The following is a 16,205-nucleotide window of genomic DNA, read 5'->3' as shown; positions in this document are numbered from 1 at the left end:
ATACCCAAAAATGCACAGGACAGACCCCACCACAAAGAGTTAACGAGACCCCATCATCAGAAGTTGAGAAACTCTGACGTTGCAGGGCTGCAGGAGGTCCTAAGATCACAGGAGTCCTGTCAAACCTGGGTGTGCTAAGAAAATGCAAGTTTCTTCCCTTTGTGGCAGGGATTTCCACGTAATAGTCCAAGTGAATTGTCATCTGTCAGAAACTTCGCTTTTAAAGATTACTATTAAAACTATTAAAGATTACTATTAAAGTCTCTTCTTCTTTTAAAAATCGTAACATAGTCCAAACATAAGCTCACAAATACCATCTTTATGCAAATCAGAACCTTAGGTGTTTCACACTTTGTTAAGAATTAGTTGACAACTAGCCAGGAACAAGATAGGATGCCAGCTGTGTGAAAAGAAGGCTTTAACTGTGGGAAGGTGTTATTCTTAGTGAAATAAGTCAGACAGAGAAAGACAAATAAGGTAGGTTTTCACTTAGATGTGGAATCTAAAAAATAAAACAAATGAACAAATATAACCAAACAGAAACAGACTCACAGATACAGAGATCAAACTGGGATTTATTGGAGGGGGGGAAGGTAGGGGAGGGGGAAGTAGGTGAAGGGGGTTAAAAGATACAAACTACTAGGTATAAAATAAATAAGTTACAAGGATGTAATGTACAACACAGGGAATATAGTCAACATTTTATAATAAGTTTCTATGGAGTATATCTTTAAAAATATCAAATTACTATGTTGTATACCTGAAATTAATATGTTATTGTAAGTCAACTATACTTCAATTCTTTTAAAAAAAGAAGCCTTTAACTGCAGAGGGGGGAAATAGCGGCATATACATATTTGCTTTAAAGTTTTCCCTTGACAACGTTAAACTTTATCTGAGCCCTGTGTTCCCAGAAAGCGGCTACAGTTAAGAAATCCCCTCCAATGCTATCACGTTCCAAGAAAGGGCAAAGCACAAAGGATCGCCCTGCCCTGGCAGAGATTCCTCAGGACTCAGATAAGGCTCACTCTCTCCTACCTTTTCTCAGCACTCCTTGTTTACTTGCTTTTCTGTAAAACTCCAGGTTTTCTTTCTTTTCTTTGAGGTAGTTCTCACTAGTGAACACTTCCCCTACTGTGAGAGCCTAAATAAAATCATCTCCCAGCTGGTCTTTCACACCCTCCTATCTGTCCCCCTGTTGTTTCACTAATTTTAGGTGGCCAGACCTCAGGGCTGCTCAGAGGAAGACGAATATCTCCAAACCTCCTCCAGGCTAGGGAGGCCCCGCTGAGAGAAAGAAAGGAGCTGGATTCCACTTCTCCATCAGCCTTTCACGAGGTCCCTGCAAAACGTTGCTCTGGCAGAGCCCAGTCACTGAGGTGTTTGTAATGAGAGACGCACCCAAGTCCAAACGTTGGGCTCTCTCTTCTGTGAAAGGAAAATCAAAATGGAGTCAGTATTGTTAAGAGCTCTCCCAAATGGAACCAGGAAGCCATTGAGGAAGTGCGCCTTATGCATGTCTCAGCCTGGATGGAACCTGAATTTTGACCACTTATTGTCTTAACGTGGTCATCCAGAACATCTGCCCAATGTTCCAGAAACTCAAGACACTTATCGGACCCTTACCCTTAAATAACTCATGACAACCTATCCCTTCAGGACAACTATTTCCTTTCTAGCGTCAGAGTCGGTCATAATTCCTGCCAGACAACTTTAGCAACCTTGTGGCTTCTGCCTTTATAATCCCCTGATTCTTTCTCTTCTCCAGAACTCCCGGGTTTACCCAAATGTGTCTCCTGAATTACAATTCCTAAGACTCCCAACTAAAGCTCTTTGCTCTCGGCAGCCTCAGTGCTGATTACTGTTTGACACTTCAACACCACTGCTGCTACCCTGCTGGGTCGGGGGTAGGCGTTAACAGGTAGGGCAGTTAAGACAGGAACCCTATGGGATAATCTATGGATGAGATGAAATGCCAGGATGGACCAACCTCCTCCAAGAGGTGTGAGGCATGCAGCGGGCTGGGTGGATGTCAGGGGAGGGGTCGGCTCGCAGAGGCTCACTGGCATTTGCCATCTTCCATGTGTGTTACACACGTCCCTAAACGATGGTCCCAGTTCACTCCCACCCAATCCCAGTGGTCTTTACCCTCTAACGCTCTCCTTCAAGTCTCTTTCCAATCTTCATCCTTGCATAAACAGTAAATGCCATCTGCCCTGGGGCTTTCCCTTTTGATTCTCAAGAATAGAGTTTAGATGTCAAAAGAACTGAAAGCTAACCTTTCTATCTTTACATTCTTACATTGAAATCCCAATTTCCCCCTTAAAGTCCCAATTCCCCCTCATCTGCCTTAGACAGCCTAGGGAAAGGATCAGAAAGTGTGGGCAGGAAAATGAGAAAATCACAAAGATTAATGCTAAGTGAAACCGTGATACTAATTCTTTCAGAGCTCAGTGACCATTCATCATTTGCCTGATAAGTACTGGTAACCGGGAGGATATAAGGTACAAACGAGAAGGATGAGGGAGAGATGATTCCAAAGTTTTGAGCCGTAGAGGCTGTGAGGATGGAAGGTGATGACACTGGCAGAAATGGGCACGTCGGGAGGTGAGGTGGCTCTGGGAAAGATGAAAACCAGGCCTTGTTAGCTTGAGGCAATAGGAAGACATGTGTGTAAGTGGAAAGTCTTCTGCACTGTGGGATACAGAGTTAGAGCTCAGGCAGCGGTTAGGGCCGCAGGTGTTATCTATGAAGGCTCTTGTTTAGCATCACGCATCAGTAGCAGTCGCCCAGAGATAATTAGTAAAGAGGGAGACATAACTGTTAAAAATCAAAAACCACCCACATTTAAGAGGCAAGATTTAAGAAGAAAACTCAGCCACAGTGACAGCAGAAACTACAAGAAAATGAAAGAAGGTGCATTTTCACAGAAGTCCAATAAAATTTTTTTTGTCAAGTTGGAGGAAACAGTCCCCAATGTCCAAATGCTGCAGAGAGGTCAAGATAGATGAGTCTGAGGAAAAGCAATTGAATTTGGTCTTCAGAAAATCACCAGGGACCTCAGAGAATAGCTGGCATGGGGGACGTAGGGTGTTAATCAAACCTCTGGCCCTGCTCACCCTTACGAGCCTGGGAAGTCATCCAGGTCGTTTGGGAAGCTTCTGAGGGCATCTTTATTTACAGGAGTCACCGTTAAACAACCTAAGAACAACTTCCCAAATAAAGATTTATATTCACCATTTGAATTTGAAGAGAAGTAAGTGTAATGATGGGAAAAGCACTGGATTTGAATTCCAAGTCCTTGGGTCAATGGATGTTCTGGTTCGGCCATCTACCAACAGTGAGAACTGGGCCAAGGCAGTCTCTTTGGTCCTTTATTTCTTCTTCCACGGGAAGAATGGGGTTATTGAAGAATCAGTACTCAATAAGGTTGTTTTGTTTTGGTTTAGTTTTTACTATAGCACAGTATATATGTATAAGGTATTTAATATATAGTTGTCACAGAGAATTGAGTCAAACTAGTCTAGAAACAGGAAAACTGAAGACGTTAGTTTAAAATTCTGTAGTGAATGACAAAATTCCAAGTCTCCTAAGCTTGGAATAAATTAAATTAAATGTCTCTCATTAAGAGGTACAAACTCCCAGTTACAAAAATCAGTGAGTCACGGGGAAGAAAGGTACAGCACGGGGAATACAGGCCGTAATAAAGGAATATCTTTGTATAATAACAGATGGTAACTAGACTCCTCGTGGTGATTGTTTTGAAATGTACAGAAATATTGGCTCACTGTGTTGTGCACCAGGAACTAACATAGTGCTGTAGGTTAATTGTACTTCAACAAACAAACTCATAGAAAAAGAAATCCGATTGGTGGTTACCAGAGGTGGGGGATGAGGGAAAGGTGGATTTGGATGAAGGTAGTCAAAAGGTAGAAACTTCCAGTTATAAGATAAATAAGTACTAGAGAGAGGTGTAATGTACAACACAATAAATGCTGCTGAATGTTATTTATAAAAGCTGTTAGAGAGTAAGTCCTGAGTTCTCGTCACAAGGAAAAAGGTTTTTTTTTCTATTTCTTTAATTTTGTATCTATATGAGATGTTGGATATTCACTAAACTTACTGTGATAATAATTTCATGAGGCATGTGAGTCAAATCATTATGCTGTATACCTTACACTTACACAGCGCTGTATGTCAATTATATCTCAATAAGACTGGAAGAAAAAGTAAACAAAAGGAAGATGCGCTGCCCTTCACACACACAGTGTGCAGACCCAAAAGAGAATTAGATCCTTTGGGACAAAAGTCTACCTCTGGCTGAATGATTTACTCCATACATTTCCCACTGGGGTCCCCAGCTTCTCAAGTGGGGTACATCCTCCACAGTGCAAGGAAGCATACCTAAGGGTCCTAAACAAATTCACTGAGGCTGGCTGGAACATCAGTTATGTTCAGATTTTGAGCAGGGGTACAGGGTATTTTTATGTTATAACACAAGGTAAATGAGATACACTGTGGTATAGAATGCAAAATGTACGTGATGTTTGAGACAAAGCCCATGACTTCAAAGTAATTTCAAAATCATAGCAGGCCATTTGGGGCCACACAGGCCCAGATCGATGGACATTTTTTTAAACTCTTACTTGCTTTTATGTGTACTTCAGTGGGAAAGTTTGAATAGCACTGTTACTTTGTTCCTTATTCTCTTTTTCACTGAAGACATAATTGTAAAGCCCACTTTACCTCTACTTAGGATTGATGTTCAGCCTTACCAGCTGACTTCTGTTCTCATTGCTAGTTGCCTATGTCACACCTATCGTTAAGTAACTTGAAGAGCTTACCTGACATGCTTGTTTTCGTTTTTGTCTTGTTCTCTTCTTTTATCAAATCTTGTAAACCTCTTTTAGAACAGGGGCTGTGCCTGACTTTTCTGGGGCGCCTGGGCAATGTCCACACCTTTATCTTGCATGCAATAGGCACTCAATCAATGACACTGAACCAAACCAAAGACTGCAGAAGGCTAACTATTATCATTCCTTTTAATAAGTAACATTATGAAACGTACTATTTATTAGTAAGTGGGGGATAGCAGGGGAGGGAGATAAATTAGGAGTTTGGGATTAATGGATACACACCACTATATATAAAATAGATAAACAACAAGGACCTACTGCATGGCACAGGGAACTACATTCAATACCTTGTAATAACCTGTAATAGAAAAAGAATCTGTATATGTATAACTGAATCACTTTGCTGTACACCTGAAACTAACACAACATTGTAAATTAACTATACTTCAATTTAAAAATGGTAAAAAAAAACGGAAACTTACTGTTTAAAAGTACTATTTTAAAGCACACTGTCTCATCTGATTCTCACAAGAGCTTAGATAAGTCAAAACACAAGATATCGAGTCAAAACTAGAAACCATATTTCCAGAATGCTTTTCAATTAGACAATCAATCCAAAAAGATTTACTGAGGACCTACTCTTAGCTAGGCACTCTTCTGGGCTTTAGGAAACATGATAGATAGATAGATGGTTAGATACAGGGTTACATAGATAGGTAGATAGGGATACAGAGATATAAATATTCAGCACATCTCCCCATGGAGGAAGAACAGACACGTAAAATAATTAAGTAATCAGCAATTGCTGAAAGAAGTTCAGGGAGCCATGGAAGCAACACACAAGGAGGCTTTTATTAGTGAATATTGGCTTCCCACCTGCTGTCTACAAAATCTCCCGTGCCTCTCTTCTATTGCCCTGGGTCCATTTTATGGCAGGAGGAGAAAATGCACCTAGGAATATGCTAGAGTTGAAGAGGAACCAAATAATAGGAACAAATATTTGGCCGAAGATCTATTTAACTACTTAGTTTGTCTCACTGAGGGAGGACAAGTTTCAAATATAGCCTTATCAACATAAGAATATGTTTCTTCTTTATTATCTTGGTTGCCATGGACTTGAATTTTGATGGGGCAATTTTCAGCACTTAAACACTTGATCGCCACTAATAACCAAAGTAATAGCACAACAGTGTTTAGGTTTAATTTATGGGTATTTAACATAACTTTAAGTATGGATTTCTCCAAAGCAGCTGCTATTTTATTGGAGCTAAGTTACAAGGACATCCTATCCCGCGGGAGTAATCACAAGCAATGCAAATGACCCCATACACTTATCTCGACCCTGCAGATTCCCTGTAATACAGAGCTTGATGACCATCAATTGCTAACACCAGTTTGACAGATGTTTCCCCCTGCGGTCTTGCTTTAGTAAGGCTTCGGTAGTGAGGACAAGCTAAATTTGATTTTTTTTTTTTTTTAATCCCCCTGCCTTTTTAAACGAACCCTCTTAACCTTCATTTCCTCAGGGCTTGCCTGCAGGTGGACAAGCGAACTTCTCCCGTAGTCCACCAGGGGCCGCTGTTCTGCAAGCAGTGACAGCAGGGAGGATTTGCCTTCCACCTCCAAGCAGGACGAAATTGCTGGGGGATGCAACAAAAACACTCCTTTCAAAATATGTTTTTCAACCTTGAAAACACTACGCTAAGTGAAAGAAGACAGACACAAAGGTCACATATTGTATGATTCCGTTTATGTGAAAGATCTAGAGTAGGCAAATCCGTAGAGCCAGAAAGCAGATTCGGGGTTGTAGGGACAAGAGGAAGAGGGATGGGAAAGCGAGCGACTGCTTGATAGGTTCTTGGTTTCCTTTTGAGGTGATGATGAAGTCCTGGAACTAGATAGTGGTGATGGTTGCACCACATTGTGACTATATTTAACTTCACTGAATTGTACAATTTAAAATTAATTCACTTTGTTATACAGCAGAAACGAACACAATTGTAAAGCAATTAATTATACTCCAATAAAGATGCTAAAAAATAATAATAAAATAAAATTAAGATGGTCAGTTTTGTGTTGTGTACATTTCATGACAATTTAAAAAATTGTTTTCCAGTATTCCTTGTTCTCTGGCATTTACATACTACGTCATATAAATCTCCTATTTAGAGATCATAAATGGATCCTACAAGAAACGACATCGGGTCTGTATTTGTTAAAGCTTGCTTCCCTTCTGGAGGAAACTCCCATCCTGACTCCCACGTCCTGACACCTGTTGTCCCCCCATCACGTCCCCTCCGCCCACCTCTTACTCCAGCCCTGGTTGCGTGGTCAGCATCGCGCCTCAGCTGCACCGTGAGTTTCTCCACTCGGTGGGAGGGACCCCGCGGGATACTGCCCAGCATGTGAACCACCGGAAGTGCCGGGACTTAACACTCAGGGCTGGGGACTGGTGGGCAACGCCACCTGCCTGTGTCCTTGGCCAGACAATACTGGGGTGCATTCTGCATGGCTCCTCCAGAGACTTCAGTGAAATCAAACAGAGCTCCAGTTTCTCACAGCAGTGATCAACTCAAGACCACCCCTCTAGATGGTCCCCCCTCCTTCTCCCTCATTCCCCCCAGTCCCTACCTCTGTTCTCTGGAGTCCCTCCCCATGAATAAATGCAGGAACACAAGCCACTGCCTCAGGATCTGCTTTCCAAAGGGAAGACCACGCCATCAGGAGCCCGCTGTTGACAGAAAACAGATGCAAGAAGGTCTTTGACATTTTCAGCTTCTGATACAGCACCTCACCTTGGCATTAGATGCTAGAGTCACTGTCCACTGCTTCTGTCACATAACCTACCGTTCTACACACACACACACAGGTTCCCATCCTTATTTCCATATATATATATATTCTAAATTTTATTGAAGTATACTTGATTTATAATGTTGTGTTAATTACTGCTATACAGCAAAGTGACTCAGTTATACATATATATATTCTTTTTCATATTCTTTTCTATTATAGTTTATCCCAGGATATTGAATATTGTCCCTTGTGCTATACAGTATGATCTTATTGTTTATCCCTTCTATATATACTGGTTTGCATCTGCTAATCCCAAACTCCCAATCCTTCCCTCCCCACCCCACTGCCAACCTTATTTTTTTATTCACGTGAGGAGGCCATGTGCTTGAGAGGAAGGTGTATTGCCTTGAAATCAAGGATACTTAGATCATCATCAAGGCTGCACAAGGACCCCAATTTGTGTAATCTGGCTCGGGGGTCGCTTTAAAGTGGAGATAACAGCAGGACCTTCTGGGGTTGCCATGAGGGTTAGATGATTAAGTCTTCAAAGCAAGTTATAGAGTAGTTTCCTTCTCCTCTGCCTGAAATTATTTTAGGATGAGCCTAGAGAGAGCTCAGGCTTAGACAGCAAATGGATCTGATTTTGAATCCTGTGTCCCCCAGTTGTTAGCTGTAAGGCCTTGGGCAAATTCTTCGACCTCACTCCTTCAGTGTTCTTATCTTTAAAATGGGGATAATAACCTTGCTTCCCATGAATGCACTAGGAGCTGTGGACTCACCTATTACCGATCACCTATCCTCAGTGAAGATTTCTTTCAGTGGTACCAGTCTATACTAATCCACACATGCTTCTAGCTTTCTTTCAAGGTCCATATTAAATATTGCTTCCTGTTCAAAGTTGTTTGATACCACCCCCTTCGTACATTTTATCTCTTTAAACTTTCATCATCCTGAGTTGAGATGTCTTATATTTATCTCACTCTGCCCTACCTAAGAACTGCAGTGTGTCCTTCATATCTTCCCCATTCCTTCCTTACAGACAATTCTTAGTGCCTTAAGGTAAGAACACTATCGTACTCATCATGTACGTGGGCTGCCTCATTGCACAACTCCAGGGCGGCATTCACACTGTAGTGTATGGGAACTGCAGCCTCTAGATCTGTACAGTGCACAGACCTGCCCACAGTGATGTTGCGTATATAGTGGACTCTCAACAAGTATATGTTAGATTTTTTTCTTTTTTTATTGAAGTATAGTTAGTTAACAGTGTTGTGTTAGTTTCAGGTTACATCAAAGTGATTCAGATATATATAGATATATAGAGATATTCTTCTTCAGATTCTTTTCCATTATAAGTTATTACAAGATATGAATAGAGTTTCCTGTGCTATACAGTAGGTCTGTGTTATTTATCTATTTTATATATAGTAGTGTGTATATGTTAATCCCAACCGCCTAATTTACTTCTCCCCGCTGCTATCCACTTTGGTAACCATAAATTTAAGTATGTGCTAGATTAACCTCTCTGTTCCTCTTATTACTGATCTGTGACTCCATGGAGTCTAGCCATGGAGCCCTTTTTCTAATGTACGTTATGCAATACAGATCAAAATGGAGAAATCCTAGTGGACAGGAGAGAAATAAAAGGATGGATCCTACAAGACCACCCACCTCAGTAAGTCTTTGATGCACCTCCAAGGGACCCCTGGACTAGATCACCTCTGCACTTGTAGGCAGAGCTGACATTCCCGCCTACTTCCTCAGTGCCCAGAGGGCAGTTCCAGGAGTGAATTTATGTGGCTCTGAGAGGCCCAAACGTCTGCGGTGAGTTGGACTTGGATATAGACCTTATCCTCTTCATCACTGTCACCCTGAAGAACAGTCATGGGGAATATGAGATGAGAGCTAGAAGGAAGCTCAAGAAATGATAATCCTGTGTGTAATATCAATAAAAGCGTACCTGGAAACTTACCAAAGAATAAAATTGAAGGCCAGTATAAAGGAGACACAGGGGAATGTCTTCGCTTTTCCATCTCAAGACTGCACCTCATTGGTGGTGGGATCCACACATGCAGATGTGCCCGTTGAGTCTAGTGTGGCTGGATTGTCAGGATTCCTTCTGGCTGCACAAAATGACAGAGCCAACATCTAGTGGCTTATCCAAATCACACAACCACAAGTCAGGAGGTCAACAGTGTAGGGCTGGTACGTCAGCTCCATTAAGCTGTTATGAAGGTGGACGTTTACTCAGCCACCATTGACATATGACCTTTGTCCTCACTTCTGTCACTTTATGCCACAATTGGCATCATGTCTGGGTTCAATATAAAAATAAGGAGAATCAAGGCAGTTTCTTGTCTCTTTTACCAAGAGGCCAAAGGCTTTTATAGGAGCCCCTAGAATACTTATTTTCTTCTTCAGAATCCACAGCACATTCCTTTTAATACTCTTACTCAGGGCATCTCATTGTTTACAAATCCAAGCATCTGTCTTTTATTGAGCAACTACTATGAGCCAGGCATTCTGATAACCACTTCACATGCCTGATCTCATGTCTTCCTCTTTTCTTCCTTCAACAATTATTTATTAAATGCCTACTATGCAAAAATAGTAAAACTTAGCCTAAGTGCCAGCCAACACAGTCAGTTGTGACCCAGAACTTCTACGTTTCTGAACACTTTCACTTGTAAGAGCTAAGCCATGAAGGAAGTACAGGGCCTTCCCAAAAGTTTTCTATCTTGAGATAAGCTATAAAAGAAGGGGAAAAGAAGCTAGGAACATTCTGTTAGGGAGGAGGTGTTGTTTTTCAAATTTTATTTTAATCAAAGACAAACTTTTCTGTTTTCAAAAACTGACCCAAAATGTATTTAATCAGCATTGCTGACAATCATATAATAATTGTACCTACATGTATCACCTTCTCACTTTATTCTGAGAGCCAGCTAATTGGAAAGCTCAGCTACCTTGCATATGCTTTACGTTTGCAAAGAAAAAATAGAAAGACTCCAACATTGTTCATGTGGTTTTCCTCTGACATACGTGCCAGGAAGTGAACAAAGCAGCCAAGGATTCTGCCCCTAAGAAGTCTATATTTGGTTGGGTACCCAAGTTCTGGTTACATTTATGTACATTTTTTTTTTTTGCGGTACGCGGGCCTCTCATTGTTGTGGCCTCTCCCGTTGCGGAGCACAGGCTCCAGACGCGCAGGCTCAGCGGCCATGGCTCACGGGCACAGCCGCTCCGCGGCACGTGGGATCTTCCCGGACCGGGGCACGAACCCGTGTCCCCTGCATCGGCAGGCGTACTCCCAACCACTGTGCCACCAGGGAAGCCCTATGTACATTTTTATATAGAAAATATACTGTTATTATTTTATATTCACACCTCATATAGGTCACTAGTACTGTTTATTAAAACACCCTAAATAATAATGTTAATTGACTGTGCTAGTCAATTTCCAAAGCACTTTCCAATGCATCCTGGCATTCATGTGTACTTCAACCACCGAGGTAAGTATCATTAGTCTAATTTTACAAATGAAGAAACTGAGGCTCAGAGAAGATTAGGGTTGTCTTAGGGTCAGGCAGCCAGTAATCAGGGGAGTGGAGATTTCTCCCTGGATCTCCCAGCTCCACGTCCAGAGTTCTTTCTGTCTTCTCTCTTCCAAGGACACAAGCTGGAAGCTCCAGGTCGTCCCAATTTTACAAGTCCTGTCACCTTGTCCCCATAGATACGCTCCTACTTGACTCATCAGGTAACCCAATTTTCAGTTCAGAAAAGGTGGTCGAAGTCTTGATCGCACACCCGGCAACGCCGACGACAGAGTCCTCAGGCTGTGTTCCCTCACAACAAGGAGAAGGGGCAGCGAGCTTTCCGAATCAAGCCACTCTTGTCAGAACTGGAAGAGGAAAAGGAAAAGGCAGCGATATTCCGGAGGCCATTTGCTCAGCTGGTTGTTTATATTCCACTGACAGAGCTTTTTAAAGCTCTACTTGATGAACCTGGGTCACGTATCTAAAGGAAGAAAATATCCTCTTCTTCCTCTCTGCCTCACCGTTTCTTCCTACTGGCCTCATTTTATCAGTGTTGCCCTCTTTAGCAGGGTTTCTCAACATCAGTACAATGGCCAGATCATTCTTTGTTCTTGGGGACTGTTCTGTGCACTGGAGGATGTCTTATAGCATCCTTGACCTCTATCTACTAGATTCCAGTAGTTCCCTTCCAGCTGTGATATTCAAAAATGCTTTCGATGGAACCGAATGTCCACTGGAGGGCAAAATCGCTCCCAGTTGGGAATACTGGTCTATGTATTATACAACTAGGAGAGAAGATAGGAAAGCACAAATATACCCCATCCACCTTGTCATGATAAGGCAATAATGGAAGGACTAAGATTTGAGCACTCTTCTAATGCTTTACTTACATATCTCTCATTTTTACCACATTCCTGCCAAGAGCGTATTTCCAGCCCTATATTCAAAAGTGAGAAGCAAAAAAAAAAAAAAAAAAGGTGTGTACAGAGTTTAAATAACTTTCCCTAAACTAGCTGAAAGGTGGCAGACCCATTTCAAATTCGGGTTCTCTACCTCTAAATCCCATGCCCCTTGAAATATTCCATCTGACTCTAACCAGTTGGTTCATTTCTGCTGCTTATCATCTCATTGCTCCTAAAAGCTGAGCGTCTTACCCAAAGCCACGATGCTAAGAAGGTCAGTGCTGGGATGCAAATGCTCTTTGCACGACCCAACCCAAGAGAAGCTATAAAACTTGGGCCCTGAGCTTTCTACATCCCTTGCCTGTGGACAGCCCACCTGGGCATGTAATGAGAAAAGCAGCCACAAAGAAGAGTGTTCTGTAGAGGTGAGAGCTCCGACTCTGAGGTCAGACAGGCCTGGAGCTAAATGCCATCTCTGCTCCTTTCCAAATGCATGAGCTTGAGCAAGTTCTCTCCCTCTCTTTGTCTTAGTTCCCTCACCTGTGGTTGAGTTGATTACATGAGGCAGTTCAAATAAAGAACTTCACAAGATGCCTGGTGTATAGGAAGAGTTCAAAAAATGTTAGCTCTTATGATTAAATTTAGTTAATACTCCCTTTCTACTGAGTCAGGTTTATCATCAAGGCTCCATAAAGCTGCACAAAAATCCTTTCCTCTATCCATGGGCTGCTCTTATTCACACTCGCCACCATGGAAGTTCAGTATTTCCAACCACTCTCTTCAAATCTCTGACTCCATGCATACGGTCCCTTTCATTTAAGCCAGGTTGTGCCTTTCGCTTCACAACGCAGCTGAAGGCCACGTGAAGTATTTTCTCCTCCATCCCTTCCACTCTAAACATATTTGCAACCCCTTAGCAATAGATATCAATATCTATATATTTCCATGTTCCTCCTTTGATTCTTTCTTAGAGGCAAAATGACTCTCCTCTTCAAAACCAAACATACTCTCTTCCAGCTTCTAGAACTTCCATTAGCAAGCCCCTTCCTCTATTTCCTGTCTCCTTAATCTCATCCTCTCCACTAGGCTTCTCCCCTTCATCAGCAAATGCAGGAGCTAGGAGATTGGCCTTCAGACCAGATTTGCCTAGCAATCGTAATTTTTTACCTGTATTGTATGTTTTGGGGGGATGTTTTGTGAGGATATTCAGACTCTGAGGGAGAGAAAAATCACCCCCCCCCCACCCCGAGGCCACTCTCCATATAAATAAACCCCAGTCTTCTTGAAACAGAAATGTGCTTTTTTTTTTTTGCGGTACGCAGGCCTCTCACTGTTGTGGCCTCTCCCGTTGCAGAGCACAGGCTCCGGACGCGCAGGCTCAGCGGCCATGGCTCACGGGCCCAGCCGCTCTGCAGCATGTGGGATCTTCCCAGACCAGGGCACGAACCCGTGTCCCCTGCCTCGGCAGGCGGACTCTCAACCACTGTGCCCCCAGGGAAGCCCGAGAAATGTGCATTTACTGTCCTAGCTTCCCCCCTCTCCTAGGCACCGCTCAATCTACTGCATTCTGTTTGCCATTTCTCACAGTAGAGAACATTTGGGGTAAATGTCCGGGTCACAGCTACCCCCTCAGTCATCCTGTTTGACCTGCCCTGCTTTTTTGGGGAGAAATTTCTCCCCATCCTGACCCTTCCTCACTGCAACATGGGAACTGCCATCTTCCTACAGGAGCATATCAACTTAGTCCCAGTGATTATTATACGGTGATCCTAGGGCCAATGAACAAGTCCCTGACCGCAGTGACTGGTCCAATGGGCAGTGAGTCACATGACTCGCATAAGACCAACCAAAAGGCTTCCCTAAATTTTCCCTAAATTTTTCAAACTAAAGCTGCAAGGGAAAAGGTTTTTTCCTCTTTCGTGGTAAAACTATCGGAGTGGGAAGCTGAATTTGCCTGTAGCTTAGTCCTCAAAGAGAAGTTTGCTAAGAGAATAAAACTGGCACACAGAGGAAAGCTGAGCTGAGATGGCTCCGTCAGAGTTCCCGTGCAACCAGTCTTAGGCCAGCTGCATCCCTGCCCTACCCATGTTTTGGTTACATAAGCCAGTAACCCTCCCCAAACTTTTTACATCCATTGTCCACTGGAAAAAAAAAAAAAAGCACAACCTAAAAGTTGAGAATTATGCTTTATTCCACGTACTTGCTGAGAACTTAAGCCTGAGAGGCAGCCTTTCAGATAGCTCTGAGGGACTATTCGGAAGAGGTAGGGGAGAAACCAGGATATATAGGAGTTTTTGCAACAAAGACCATCAAAAAATGACTGCTAATTAAAGAAAACCAGACATTTAAAGTTAATAAATTTAGCACTTTTCTATGTGTGGGAAGATGCAAGGGTCTGGGCTGATTGAAATTATTCCTTTGATAGGCACCTTAACTATCTAGGGCTAGCATTCTGCTATTCTCCATTCTGAATCCCCTCAGGGTGCACAGGTAGGGGGGCTGCAGTGGCTGGTGGCTGATGTCTGCAACATCCTTTGTTTACTGCTGTGGGAAGCGACTTTCTTTCTCCACATCTTAAGCAGGTTTGGGTGGGTTTCTGCCACTTCTACAGAGGAGAGTCTTGCTTCTCTTCCAGTTACTACTCTCTCCCTCTGCTTCTCCTTGCCCTTGTACTTCTTGACATGGAAATCAACACGTATCCCCTTTAATCTCTCACCTTCCATTCAGTACCAAACCGATTAACAATATGACCCCTGTCGCTACAACTCTATTCAAGTGGGACTAGCAAAAAAGATTGAAGACCTAATTTAGAAACCCAATGGGCTGTTTTAGGATTTTATCCAATTCGATCTCAGCACGGAGTTAACACCATGTACCAACACATGTCTCCTAACCTACCTTTCCAGCATGTCTGGATCTGATTAGTAGCTGTCACTGCATCTCAAGCTTCTTCACGGGAAGTCCCACTCTGCCAACTTTTTAAGGTCTGGTGCATCCCGGAAGTCCACCATTAACCCGGAAGTCCACCATTATCCCGGAAGTCCACCATTAGCCCTCTCCGCACTTGAGATATTCTCCCTGGAACATGTCATCTAAGCCCAACTTCTCTAAGACTTCTGTTTATAACCTCAGGCTTGATCTTCCCTCTAAGCACCAGATTGGCACAGTGAACATTCCTACCCGGGTGCTCCACAGGCAGCCAAAAATAATCTCCTCATCCTGTTCATGACGCTGTAGCTCACCCCATTCACCTAATAACTATTTATTGACCATCTACTGAGTGCTAGACATTATTCTAGGTACCGTGGATATTTCCATGAACAACGTTCTTACTCCACTGAACCCTGTATTCTGACTACATACTTCATGCCCTTCTACTTTCTCTCCTTCCAATCTAATTGCTCTTCATTCTGTACATTTTTATTTCAGAAACCTATTCTAGATTCTGCCCCTCCTCCCATCACTACTGCCACTCTCATTCTCTCACCTTTTTTTTTTTTAAACAGCCTCCTGTTTGCCTTTGAGCATCTTCATCCTGCAGTTTATTCTCCACTCTGATGCCAGAATTTTCCTCATAAAGAGAAAAATTGTTTATTTTCACTACTTTGCTTCAAAATCCCTGCTGGCTCACTAGCACTGGACGATAAAGTTCAAATTCCCTAATTAGGCACATATATTTCTACACAATCTGGTCAGAACCTAACTCTTCAAACTCATTAATGCTCCCCGTCCTATACCCACCCCGCCCCATCCCAGCCTCACCCAAGAGCCACCAAACCTCTCCTGCTTCTCTAAGCAGCACATACACATCTTGGCCCCTTTGCAAATACTGGGCCCCTCATGTGGAAATGCTCTCTTCTCCCCTTTCACCCCTTCCCTTCTTTCCACCTATTGATCTTTTTTTTGTTTGTTTGTTTTTACATCTTTATTGGAGTATAATTACTTTACAATGGTGTGTTAGTTTCTGCTTTATAACAAAGTGAATCAGTTATACATATACATATGTTCCCATATCTCTTCCCTCTTGCGTCTCCCTCCCTCCCACCCTCCCTATCCCACCCCTCCAGGTGGTCACAAAGCACCGAGCTGATCTCCCTGTGCTATGCAGCTGCTTCCCT

The 16,205-nt window shown here is 42.7% G+C and overlaps 1 long non-coding RNA gene across 1 annotated transcript in view; it reads right to left on the bottom strand.

The window, feature by feature from the left end:
* Positions 1 to 15,133: 15,133 nt before the first annotated feature.
* The window catches only part of LOC113633425 (uncharacterized), an 81,291-nt gene continuing 80,219 nt past the window's right edge, over positions 15,134 to 16,205 (bottom strand). Inside the window, exon 10 of the long non-coding RNA XR_003438195.1 lies at positions 15,134 to 15,658. This is a non-coding gene — a long non-coding RNA (uncharacterized LOC113633425). The remainder of the gene's footprint in view (positions 15,659 to 16,205) is intronic.

This window comes from Aethalodelphis obliquidens, unplaced genomic scaffold (genome assembly GCF_003676395.1).
Source record: "Aethalodelphis obliquidens isolate GAN/ISIS:26980383/991018 unplaced genomic scaffold, ASM367639v1 scaffold39, whole genome shotgun sequence".
NCBI classification, from domain to species: domain Eukaryota; kingdom Metazoa; phylum Chordata; class Mammalia; order Artiodactyla; family Delphinidae; genus Aethalodelphis; species Aethalodelphis obliquidens.
This window is presented reverse-complemented; position numbering and strand designations above follow the sequence as displayed.